Source organism: Cavia porcellus, unplaced genomic scaffold (assembly GCF_034190915.1).
Source record: "Cavia porcellus strain 051 isolate PalLab524CR breed Dunkin Hartley unplaced genomic scaffold, mCavPor4.1 scaffold_5, whole genome shotgun sequence".
Classification (NCBI taxonomy): domain Eukaryota; kingdom Metazoa; phylum Chordata; class Mammalia; order Rodentia; family Caviidae; genus Cavia; species Cavia porcellus.
The window spans coordinates 107,522,174-107,534,598 of NW_026947488.1; the positions used below are offsets into that span (position 1 = coordinate 107,522,174).

Genomic DNA, 12,425 nt, shown 5'->3' on the forward strand with positions numbered 1-12,425 from the left:
TTCTTTGTGGCTAAATAGTAAAATGCTTATATTCAAAGTACTCAATAGTACTTCAGATGTTTGCATAATTTAAATTCTATTATTTAAAAGTAAAATGTGAATAATTCAAAATTTCTAAGTGGTTTAAAAATATGAAATTTTATATCACCATGGTAACATATTATTAAATGTACTTAATAGATATTATAACACCTCGTATATTGTCTCAATACAATATGAAGTATAATAGTAATTGTGGGATTTGCTTTAAGAACTGTTATTAGTCAAGGCTAAAAAATAAAGGAAATCATTGCTTTAGTTACTAGCCCATACATTCACATCTAGGAAACATTTATTTGATAACTTTTATTTAAGTTGTATATTTTATTGTTTTCAAAAATTTTTCACTCTTTAATAAATAGGCAAATTGACAGTTTTTTTTCTCAGATTGGCTTCCACGTCTCCTTAAATATGTTTCATTTTAAGTAACAGAATAGCATGAAAGTAAGAAAAACATGTTTCTAACAAAAACTCAATATGGTAAGAATAGTAAATAAATGTGAACCAGTTTCTAAGAGTATCTCATGGAGGTATTAACTGGAATGCATAAATCTCTCCACCATAGTTCAGAAATGAGGGGCGGTGAAATAAATGTATTAGTCAATTAAGGTATGATTGTCAGTTTGTGAAAAGAAAAGGTTTAATTTTGCCGACAGTTTTAGAGATTGCAGTCTAGATGAGAAAGACTTAGTAGTTTCAGTCCTCTGATGAGGACAGGGCAGCACAAGACTGCATGAAGTTTGTGGTGAAGTAACCCTGCTCACATCGTGAGCACAGAGAGACAGCCTGAGTCATAATTCCTCAGAGCATGTGTTCATGATGACTGCACAGCACTCACCAAGCCCCAACTCTTGTTCTACAGCCCCCCAGTCTCAGGAATCACCTTTAACATGTGGACTTTCAGGGAACATTCCAGATTTGAACAACTAAATACTGAAATTGAATTAGAGGACCTAGTCTAAGAATATTCATTAGCTTTTATGTGAATTTGGGTATGTCACTTATTTCTCACTCGCCATTTACTCATATTAAAATACATATAATGATTTTGCATTCGTTTCTGCATTATATAATTGTTTTGTGAATTCAAGTATGAAAAAAGTTTTATAACTTGAAAACTAAAACTCTTATCAAGAGGCTTCCAAATATTAAACATATTTTTGTAGATGTCTTTATGACACTTGCACGGTCTAGGTTGTTAAGAATAAAAATAAATATACATTATATATGATATAGATGAATATATATATATGTATATATATACATATATATATATTCTTACTGAAAATGTTCAGTTTACTGATTGTTAGTGTTTAATGTATTTAGAGCATACAATATATTAGGTAGATAGATATCTGAATTTTATGATTGTTTGAGAATCACATTTGTCGCTTTTCTGTTCGGGGGCAAAAATTTCTCACATTTACAATCTAAATTCACAGAGCTTCATTTTGGCCCATACTTTCAGAGATTTCAGTCCCCCTGGTGGAAAAGCATCACAGAGGAAAGCTGCTACACTCATGGCATTTGGAAAGCAGAGCAGATTACAAAGAGCCAAAGAAAAAAGTTTCAGTGACTAATATAGTCCGCAAGGTTATGCTCTCTTGACCCATTTTCTTAAACTATACCCCAAGTCCTAAAAGCCCATTCAAGTACAAACTCAGTTTTAATGAAGTTACTGCCCTCACAATCTAACACCTCTCCAGGGGTCTCTCAGTCCAGTCAAGACTACAGTGAAGCTCAACTGATTGAAGACTATCACTTTATCAATTTGACACTTAATTACACATCTTTAAACTATGATTAATTTCTCAATAACCTTATATCTTTCAAATACATTTGATCTTCAAATACACCATGACCTCATTCTTCTGCTGGTTCTGCTCCTTGCTCATAACTTTTTGGACCATGTTCCATTTTCCTGGCATCTCCAAGTTTCTGTGGTATCCACTGCAGCTTCACTCCACTCCCAGGGACTCAGCAGCCTCTCAGGATCTCGTAGCAGGCAGGGATGCTGGTCTTATAGTATTTTTGCTCCACCAGACCAATTAATGCATCATCCTTGAACTCCACCTTACATAATTTTAGCGTGTGGATAAACTGTAGAAAAATGATTTGTAAGAATATAGCATTTTGGTCTCTTGTCCAATTGTCAAAAGAATTCTCTTTTTCCATCAGAAGTCTAAAGCTTCTTGAGTACAATTTTTATTCTAAATTCTGTTTAACATTCAGAGCTTCTGAGCTACTGTGATAATCATCTATCAGTCTCTGTTTATAGCTTTCTAGGAGTCTGAAGCCCACATCACCAAATCACACATTCCTCCTGAGAAATAGTTACAAAGGCTTCTGAGCCCCATGGTCATGTGTGGTTACAGTAATGACCCCACTTCTCTATTGGAAATTTTCTGAACTGTTCACTTTTCTGTTGTTGGACAAAACTTCCAAACCTCATAATTTAAAAGAAAAGCTTATTTTGGTTCACATTTTCAGAGTTTTCAAATCATGATTGGTTAACTTTAAGGCTCAAATATCATGGCAGTAGAGCATTCACAGGAAGACAGCTCAAAATATCCCAGAAGGGTGGGAGAACAGGGCAAAGCCAAAGAGAGTTGATGGACAGATGCAGTCCCCGAGGTCCTGTCTCTGTGGCCTGCTTCCTCCAGCCGGACCCACACCCTAAAGCCCACTTCGTTGTAAACTCAATGATAAACTCACCCATTGATGAGGTTGATATCCTCACAATCCAATCACTTCTTTCAAAGTCTCTTCATCTTTACAAGTTGGTAATGCAGATGAACAGACACAATTTTAAAAGAATAAATACATATATATAATTTAATATAATATTGTGTATATATCACCAAGTAAAATCTTTGAAAAATTAACAGTTAAATATTAGTCCCAATAGGATAGTACTTGTTAGTGGTTCTGGCAGTATGTTAAGATTAAAATTCAGTAATTTTCTTTATATCACAGAAACAACTGACTTTTCATTGTTTATCTTTTTGTTTGTTTGTTTTTGTACCAGGGATTGAACTCACCACCTTGCACTTGCCAAGCAGGTGCTTGTGCTGCTGAGCTAAATCCCAGCTCATTGTTTATCTTTTAATCAACAACATGAGTGCTAATTAAACTAGTATTATTGAATGTGGAAGTATGGAGTTTAATTTAAAAATGTCAGCATGATTTCTTCTTGTGTATGTGTGTATATGTGTGTACCAGGCAGAGTATCAAACTTAAAACCTCGTACTTGCCAATCCCCAGTCCCAACATGATTTCATTTTATTACTTTTCTTTTTTACTAGAAAGCAAAAGTACTATGTTAAGTGACATATACAGCACTTTTGAATTTATAATCACCTCTGCTCCGTAGCATCATAATTATGTGGTAGGTATCTTGTAATTTTAACATTTGCTAGGAAAAAATAATGGTCTTATACGCACTCTTATTGTGTTTACCTGCATCATAAATTTAGATGCCTCTTTGTGCTGCTAAATAAAAATTTAAGTGTGTAATTTAAAAATATTTGCTTTATTGTCAACCACTTTTTTCTTTTAATATGTTTGCTTTTGTAGTCAGTGTACTGTATTACCTGATATGTAGTGTACTTCTAATCGTCTAAGTTATGTGTTAGACTGAATATCCCTCTCTTCGTTATTCCCGTCCTTTGACCTGAGCTCTGTCTGGTCAAATGTGGCCAGATGCTACTGCAGTGATGACACAGGAAGACATTTTGTGGCATGATGGCATTTCCAATAGGTCTCTGCGACCCAGAGGATTAGAATTTATTGGACCTTTTCTTTTTCTTCCACAATGTTGGTTTTCCTATTACATGAATAAAGCAAACATTATGCCGAAAAAGGAAAGAAAAATAAATATCTTTAATCATTGAAAATGACAATTTTAAGGAAATATTTTTGTATAAAAAGAACTAAGGCATTAACAGATAATGGAGCAGGCTATTAATCTTGAGCTGTGTCTTTTGTAGTGCTAAAACATCAATTTCTTTTCAACGATTATTAGTTCATTTTTCTACATCCTTTAAAAGCTGAACTATAGATAAACTTCACAGAAAGTTTTGAAAAAAAATATATCATGGCTTTAAAAATGAATCTGAAATCTCAGATCAGCAGTAAAGTAAAAGGAATTACATCTGAAGCAAGACCCAGATGGAGGTCACTAGCAATTTTCTTAGTTTTTTTTTTTTAATTAAACTACAAATACTATAAATAATCATTCATGGAACTTGAAGGAAATATGGCTTACCTAATATGGTGACCCTGAAGTGACATTCTGGATCTAAGTTGCAATTTATTGCTATAAATAGGAACTAAACAACATGCTTGCTTTGATGGGAGAAAAGTGATACTTAGTGTGTCAAATAGAGCTGACTAAAAGTAATTTAACCATAAGTGAAAGCTATTTACATACAGAATCAAGGTATTTAGCTAATAAACTGCATGTAACTATTTTTAGTAAGCATTAGTTTGTGGGAATATAGCTCAGTGGAACAATGCCTGTCTGGCAAGCATGAGGTCCTGAGTTTAATTCCTGGTACAAAATAATAATAATAATAATAATAATAATAATAATAATAAAAGTTTTAGAATTTATTTTTTAATTTTAATGAGATTAGCACTTAGAGCAAAATTTACAATATGCAAATGGCCGCTGAAACACAGTCACATTATCTTTCTTTGTAGCAGTCATGTAGTTTTTTCCTGTTGGGGCTTTGTTCCCACCTCTTGTCCATCCTTTCAGAAGACTCTGTCCCAAGTGTCAGAATAGGACTATGCGACCACAGTAGCTTCACACTATGCAAGCCAGGGACATCATCTTCATAGGCCAGTGACATGGTACAGCACAGGAAATGGTATTAACAGAAACACACTTAAAAGACTGTATGGAAAATGTACTCCGTTAAAGGCCTTTTTCATTCCACTAATTAATGGCTAAGATTGGGTTCAGTAGTGAGAATTATATGCAGTTAATTTGGGACCTCTTGGAGGATTCTGTAGTTCATTACTATCTTATCAGGCCATGAAATTCTTTTGCTATATGAAGAAACAGTATGTTAATGGTTTCATAACAAATCCTTTAGAATATAACATCATTTGGCAACTTTTGATGTTCCAAATTCATGAACATACCATCTGACCACTAATTTTTGCACTTATTTTTAATATATGTATATATATGCATGCATATATTACATTTGATATTTTCATATATGTATAGATTTTCAAAGGCCAATGTGTTCAATAATCATCATGCATATTTATTATTTGGTGGTGAGAAGATTTAAGTTAATTCTCAGTGATTGTGAAGTATACAATATTTTTCACTATAGTCACTTACATGTTAATGTCTAGATCTCTTGGACTTACTTCCTTTGTGTAGTGAAAATTGGTATCTTTTGACTGACAACTTCTCATTCTCCCTTGACCCATATGGAAATTATCATTATATTATGGCCAACATTTTTATTAAATGTAGATGTTTGATATTTAAAGCAACTTCCTTTTTATTGATATTATTTGACTACTCACAATGCCACACAAAACATTGCTATGAAATGTGACTGAAGATATCATGACAACTTCATTTTACTATCATTCTTTACTTCACGAGTTACATTTCCTCTTGTTACTTTATTGTTTGCCTGGACATTACCATTGACTTGCTTATGCCTCTGGCTCCTCATACTATTTTCTACTTTAGAAAAATGATAAAGTAACTTTTGAAGAGAGGAATCTTGTGATACTAAAACTTTGTCTTCAGGTGCTTTAAATGGACCTCAGCATTTACAACACAAGTTACTATGTGTTGTGTTGTATAAAGTTTCTTTAATTCACCACAATTACTTCTTGAACCTACTCAATTTCCACAGTGTTTGGTTTTTGAGAAGGAATGCTTTAAATAGAAAACAATGTGCCCAGAAACACACTATCATGAAACTACAAGCATTTATAATTGGGATAACTATCCAAAAATAAAGTTGGAATCAGAAACTAGACACTGATTTATATCCGTGAAAGACAATCAAGCATTTAAAACTCTAATACACTTTCCATTTAGCTGAAGCTCTTTCCTGCTAAGCTTACTTCAAAATCAAGATTGAGAAAGTTGATGTCTGTTAAGCATTCTTCTAAGAGTGAAAAATAATACTTTCACAGGATTTAAGTCTAAAAGCTTTGTTACCCCTATGTTTTTTTGAAAAATTGATTAATAAAATTTAAAAACATGAAGGTTTCATCTACTGGCAAAGATTTTCTCTGTGCGGCCTTTTTAGTTACTACTCATGGATAATCAGATTTTAGCTGTTCACTTAGATCATTGTGTGCTTGACTGTTACGGAATTTCAGACACTGAAGCATAAATCATTTTCAGATATCATTGACTCAGCCTCCAGTGTCTTTCCTTTAACTAAAAAAAATTAACATCAAGATTCTTTTATTGCATAGGTTGTTGATGTTTCTTTTATCATGATATTGATTATAAAATATATAAAAATAAATTAGTTTGAGTGTTAACTGTATCTTTTACTTTTTCACTCTCTTAGGAAAGAAAGAAACATGTGTTTGAAACTATAGTCGAGCTATTTTTAAGTTGTTAAAACTTGGTAGTCCCCACTTGGTTAATTATGACTTGTAGTCAATTACTTAAAGAAATATTGACATGGGACCAGAGAGTAATGAAAGTGCAGCTTTTTCACATCAAGGGTTGTTTTTCCTGAAGATTTTCTGTAGAAAATAATTGGCACCCCCTTTGTTGCCAGCCTCCAGTGAGGACAGCTGCTTGGTTAGCAGCACTCAGTATCCACGTGTAATCATAATTTGACAAAAAAGAGTTCAGGACAAGAAGTGTTACAAGTGGATTCTCTTAAAAACGCAATACAGTACAGAGACGGGGGATAGCCAGATACTTTCAGCAGCAGGTAACTAACGCGAGACTTTTCTTCATATAGCAAAAGAATTTCGTGGCCTGATAAGATAGTAATGAACTACAGAATCCTCCAAGAGGTCCCAAATTAACTGCATATAATTCTCACTACTGAACTCAATCTTAGCCCTTAATTAGTGGAATGAAAAAGGCCTTTAACAGAGGATGTTATCAAAGGCACCTAGGAGAGGCATAAAAACATGTTTTAATTGTTCCTATGTACCCTTTGTATTGTGGAAAAAAATACTACAGTTGAGTTAAGTATTTAGCAATTCACCTTGTGGAAACATGAAATAAGTGTTTCATGAACATGCTTACAAAATAAAAAGTGTATTAACATAAATACCTAAGTAATAAAATTGTTGAATATCTAACAGTTACTCATTGTTTACCTCCTTTTTTTAACCTTAAGTGTTTTATTTAGTTTTCATCACGTTGTTCCCAGGTGAAAACAATCAGTACATAAAGTTTAGAAATGAGGACAGTGGGAACACTAGAGACTGAAGTGAAATTTGAACAGCTCTCATATTATTGATTATGCAATGAGTCTTTTTTGAGAATTTACATTATAAATATGATGTGGCATAATTTCTGTTATTTTTGTTGTCATTTGGTTTTTAACATGATTATTTGTCAAGGAATCATAAATCTGTTTAATTTGCAAATAAGTGATCATTTTATAGGAGTTGCATAGAATTAACAATTTTGAAAACAATATTTTCTGTGAATTAGGAAAACATAATGCAGGACCTAAAATTTATATTTAATACCAACAGTGTGAATCTGAATTTTCACAGACTCAAATTTTAGAATTGGTGATTAGAGAAAAGCTACTGCTAGTAGACTATGTTATCTTTAATTTGGTACTGTTATGTAGTTTACAATTTTAGGCAAAAGTGTGATTTATTTATTGTTGAGGCTAATTAAATATAAATATAGTTAACACTACTATTTTGGATAAAATTTTTTATTAACTTTGTCACTGACTTGCATGATTCCTGGTTTTTATTACATTTCCAGTGTTTAGTAAACAATTTCTCTGAGCAATAAGATTAAAGATCAAGAACCCACCACACTTGCCTGATTCCTGGAGATCTGTGCTTTATGTTATTTTGGAGCTTTACCCAAGTGAGTTAGAAGGATCATCTCCACATCTTTGCTGGTATTCTGCCAACTGTTTCACAAGAAAAGGGTGAAACAGAAGGGGGATGGCACTGAGAGGAAAGGTGAGGTCAGAGGGACAAGCTGCAGGTGCAGTATGGAAATTACTCCAGGGTTCGCATCTTTTGGTTTTATGATTGTCTGTTAGTCAGTCAGGAAATATTAAAAAGTTCTTGACATTTTAATGGATAACATTTTCTCTTATTTATCTAATGTTAGTGTATTTCATTAAAGCACCTTTTTATTGCTTTTGTCTTCTTTGCACATATGAGGGGTAATAATAGTTTCTTGTCATTGTCATGTTTAAAAATAAATACTTTGTGAAAAAAATGATAAAAATAAAACTATTTTTAGATACAAAATCCATTAAATAGTATATTAGTAATGTTATTTGTACCTAAGATATCCCAAGATAACTACTCTTTCAAGTCTCATGTCTGTAATGCATATTATGTTTTATGATTTTAAATGTATTTATAAGCATAAAGATTGTATTTTATGCTTGTACATTGTACATAAGTGGAAATCTGGTGTTTATTTCACTTTTTTCTTGAAATTTTCTTACATCATTGCATTTAAAAGTAATTTTCATATTACCGTAAATGATTTTAATTTATTTATTTCCTAAATTATATTCAGAATTATACACTAATATATTATTTTTTATTTAAAGAAAAAAAGCAAAACCAGTGCAAGGTAGATAACCATACTACTAATTTTTTGTTAGCTCATCAAACAATATTTGGTGCTGTCATTGTTTGATTGATCATTTTTTATGCTTTGATTTTATAACTTGAACAACTCCTTGTAAGATAACAATATATTCTTTTACGCATTTTAGTTTTCCTAGGGTATACATACTATACATACATTCTATTTTATAGAATAGATTCAAGTTTCATATCAGTCAATACTGAATTATTTCCAGAGTATTTTTCTTCCTATATCCCTCATTACTATTGTCTGAAATATTGCACACATTCAGTTTAAAATTTTGTATCTACAAACTTTCGTATTTTTCTTTGGGAGGACAGATATGAAATGTCTTTTCATATTAGAGCATAAACTTGTTATTAGGATTCAAGCATTAAAATTATTTTGGCTATTATTTCCTCTCTCAGTTACTATTTCTTCTGCTTTGTCTTTTTGAAAGACAAAATATGAATTTTAATTTACTTGTAGACTTTATTTTCAAAAGTAACTTTTGTGTCTTTCTGTAATGTTTATATATACCTACATCTCTCTTTCTCTCTCTGTCTCTGTCTCTCTATCTCTCTGTCTCTCTCTCTGTCTCTCTCTGTCTGTCTCTCTGTCTCTGTCTGTCTCTCTCTTTTTCCATTATGTACCATAACATGTTTCTAAAACTCAGCTGCTTTTCAGACACCATTCTTGAGGTTGTAAATGATTTGATTTTTATTTCACTGAAACTTAAAAATCCTGTTGCAAAAGTAGACTGAACTTCTGATGAATTCTTTTGTAGTTTAAATTCTACTGTGGATGTTTCAGTGGAGAATAAATTCTATTTCCCATTCGGAATCAAGTGGAGGGAAAAAGAGTAAGAAGAAATCAATGAGCACATGCTCACTCTATTAATTGTGAGAAAGATACCATATCAAACTAAAAATTTTCATAGGAGAGGTGGTGAGTAATAGGGCATTGTAGTTAGAAGGCAGAGTCCTGGAAACGAGAGTTAAGACCCTGTGGGTGAAAAAAAGTAGCTCGATACGTTCACTAGCTCTAGTGAAATAAGTAGCACAAAAGCTGCCCCACAGGGAAAGTTTTAACAGCTTTTCTTTTGTGTGTTTCACATCAGATTGACAAGAAAGTTTGTTTTAAATGTGTGAAGCATCATCTAGTAAATGTAAATAAATATGTAATTTTCATTTTGCAAACAAGTCAATCAAATCCTAATATATTATATGGATATTTTTCTATATCTAGATGAATTCTATCATTTAAAACATTACTATTGATAATGAAACATGGTAACATTCATGTTTAAAGTAACACTTTGATATTTAGACCTACAGTTTGATTAGAAGTGAATAATGTATAAGCCACAGATATTTTAAATGATGTTAATTTGATTATAATCAAAATCTTTGTTTATCTTTTTTGTGACAGGGCCTTGCTATGCAGTTCAGGCTGGCCTTGAAATCACCCTGTAGCCCAGGCTGGCCCCAAACACATAGGAATCCTCCTGCCTCAGCCTGCTACATGCTAGGGTTACAGGCAAGCACCACCACGTCCAGGTCAAAACATTTTTTAAACACAAGAAAATATATGCAACAGAATAATTTTATTACTCTTAAATATTCAAACTCATTCTTATTTTTCTACATCAAGGTCCTCTCAACAGTCTTTACTTTGGTTGTTTCCTAAGTATTGGAAATGTATTCATTAAACCTAAAAGCAATTTTGAATGATTGACAGGTATATCTTCTCATGTAAAAATTTAAAATTGCAATTCAACTACCCTGACATTTCTTAAGAAGTGCAGCATCATTAAGCTAAAATTATCTAGAGCAACATTAAAAAATAAGTAATTAAAACATGTTTTAAACTAGAAATATTATGCAACTTAATGAAAGATATTTGCACTAAAGGCACTGTAAATAACTTTAAAATCTGTGTGAAATTAAGAGCACTCCATGATTGAATTTGTGTATGTTTACCTTACTTAAATTTGATTTTGAATATATTTTAAAAATTTTTTCTCAACATTTTATCTTTTATCAGCATGATTTTGTAGCACATAATGATCACATTCTTTGAAGGGAGTTGGTACAAATATAATTAACGCATATTTTGAAATAGTTATGTGAAATATTTTAAAATATTGGTTTCTAACATTTTATATTATATTTAATTTAATTTAATCTTATTTAATTTAATTTTTATATGTCTTATCAAATAATTTTCAGTATGAACTGTACATTCATGATCATGTTTATTAACTAAAATATATTGTACCAAATCATCAAAATTATACAAAGCCAACTGAATAAAATGTATTTTAAAATGAATAATTTTAATACATTTTCAAAACAAAAAGATCTAGTTTACTGATGAATCAAAAGTGGCAAATATGGCAATGATGATATAAAAGCATCAATCTATATAGGAAATACTGGTTTTTTTTGTTTGTTTTTTTACTTCTAGGAGTTGAACTCATGACCTTGCCCTTGCCAAGCAGACTGTGTGCTGCTGAACTATATCCCCAGCCTGGGGATATTTGCTAAATCAGTGTAAAACTCAACTACAAAGAACATAGTGTACACTGTAAAGGCTTTGACCGCAGAGCATTAGTCATGCGTGTGAAAAGAATCCTTCAAGGGCTTTTGTTCACCTGTACCCACTCATTTTGTCACTTCCCATCCCATTTCTCATTTCACATGCTGCTTCTTCACTTGAGTCTAGTCTTTGTGAGAACTGCTTAAGTCAGTCAGAACCTTATGATGCTCAAGGAAACAGCTGTATTTAATGTAAGAATTACCTATTGAGTGACAGTAAGGACATCACAGGAAGAAATTCTATTACGTTTGTAGATATGATTTTAGTTTCAGAAAAATTTGAATCTGTAGATAAAGAATGAGCTGCACTTCAAAGGAACAATACTAAGTAGGACACACTCCAGCAGTCTTTATAAAATCTCTTAATGTAGATGACTATTTAGGGAGGTGGAGCAATGACAAGGCATTGGGAAATATTCTTTGAGTTCGTAATTTTGTCACATTTATTATTATTATAATTTTATATGTATTCCTACATAGTGATTAAAGGGAAAAGACCTAACAAGAAGACAAGATCTGTGTCCCTTTGTAGGGAAGGTAAGATGTATAGGACAATGTTGGACAGCTTTGCATCAGAGGTTTTCATATTGTTTATGGGAAAATGTGGCTCATGGCAACTAGAAAGCCACTAGTGCCAACCGATAATACATCTTTTAATTTTTCATCTACTTGTTTAGAGGATTGTTCTTGTTGAAATTCACAATCTGACTTCAGTAGAGCAAATTATTTGCTGTCTTCAAATGTTTAAATTCACTACTCTTAAAGGAAGCAAGTAATAATCCCATGTGGATTCAGGTGAATCTAGTAGTGTTCATGATTGGTTCATTGTCTAGCACTGGGATTGGTGGTGTTAGAGCTGCCAGGAGTGGAGCCAGCACACTCTAACAGTAGGAAGAAGGTGTGTTTTCCTTCTTTTTCTGTTTGTTATTGCTGTTTGTGGTGGACATGAACTGCGAGCCTACCATGCCACTCTGCCTGGGAGCTAGCTC

General features: G+C 32.4%; 1 long non-coding RNA gene across 1 annotated transcript in view; it reads left to right on the forward strand.

The window, feature by feature from the left end:
* The first annotated feature begins 1,305 nt into the window (after window positions 1-1,305).
* Window positions 1,306-12,425, forward strand: part of LOC111756547 (uncharacterized) — a 56,272-nt gene continuing 45,152 nt past the window's right edge. Inside the window, exon 1 of the long non-coding RNA XR_010047174.1 lies at window positions 1,306-8,208. This is a non-coding gene — a long non-coding RNA (uncharacterized LOC111756547). The remainder of the gene's footprint in view (window positions 8,209-12,425) is intronic.